The sequence below is a fragment of the Heterodontus francisci genome, unplaced genomic scaffold (genome assembly GCF_036365525.1).
Source record: "Heterodontus francisci isolate sHetFra1 unplaced genomic scaffold, sHetFra1.hap1 HAP1_SCAFFOLD_84, whole genome shotgun sequence".
Classification (NCBI taxonomy): domain Eukaryota; kingdom Metazoa; phylum Chordata; class Chondrichthyes; order Heterodontiformes; family Heterodontidae; genus Heterodontus; species Heterodontus francisci.
In genome coordinates this window covers 1,717,636-1,718,961 of record NW_027140330.1, presented here as the reverse complement: position 1 = coordinate 1,718,961, position 1,326 = coordinate 1,717,636, and positions in this window count along the sequence as shown.

Here is a 1,326-nt window from a genome sequence, read left to right as displayed (position 1 = left end):
CAGATCGGCTGCAGAACATTCTAAAGGGGGAGGGTGAACAGCCAGTTGTCATTGTGCACATAGGCACTAATGATATAGGTAAAAAACGGGATGAGGTCCTACAAGCAGAGTTTAGGGAGTTAGGAGCCAAGTTAAAAAGTAGGACCTCAGAGGTAGTAATCTCAGGATTACTACCAGTGCCACGTGATAGTCAGAGTAAAAATGAAATCCTGATGTTGTGGCCATTTCAGAGACATGGGTAGAGCAGGGGCAGGAATGGATGTTGCAGGTTCCGGAATTTAGATATTTCAGTAAGAACAGAGAAGAGGGTAAAAGAGGGGGGGGGTGTGGCATTGTTAATCAAGGAAAGTATTACAGCGGCAGAAAGGACGTTTGAGGACTCGTCTACTGAGGTAGTATGGGCCGAGGTTAGAAACAGGAGAGGAGAGGTCACCCTGTTGGGAGTTTTCTATAGACCTCCGAATAGTTCCAGAGATGTAGAGGAAAGGATAGCGAAGATGATTCTCGACAGGAGCGAGAGTAACATGGTAGTGGTTATGGGGGACTTTAACTTTCCAAATATTGACTGGAAATACTATAGTTCGAGTACTTTAGATGGGTCAGTTTTTGTCCAGTGTGTGCAGGAGGGTTTTCTGACACAGTATGTGGACAGGCCAACCAGGGGCGATGCCACATTGGATTTGGTACTGGGTAATGAACGCGGCCAGGTGTTCGATTTAGATGTAGGTGAGCACTTTGGCGATAGTGATCACAATTCGGTTAGGTTTACCTTAGCGATGGGCAGGGACAGGTATATACCGCAGGGCAAGAATTATAGCTGGGGGAAAGGAAATTATGACGCGATTAGGCAAGATTTAGGATGTGTAGGATGGGGAAGGAAACTGCAGGGGATGGGCACAAACGAAATGTGGAGCTTATTCAAGGAGCAGCTAATGCGTGTCCTTGATAAGTATGTACCTGTCAGGCAGGGAGGAAGTTGTCGAGCGAGGGAGCCGTGGTTTACTCAAGAATTTGAAGCGCTTGACAAGAGGAAGAGGGCGGCTTATGTTAGGATGAGACGTGAAGGCTCAGTTCGGGCACTTGAGAGTTACAAGCTAGCCAGGAAGGATCTAAAGGGAGGGCTAAGAAGAGCAAGGAGAGGACACGAGAAGTCATTGGCGGATAGGATCAAAGAAAAACCTAAGGCTTTCTATAGGTATATCAGGAATAAACGAATGATAAGAGTTAGAACAGGGCCAATCAAGGATAGTAGTGGGAAGTTGTGTGCGGAATCAGAGGAGATAGGGGAAGCGTTAAATGAATATTTTTCGTCAGTATTTACAGTAG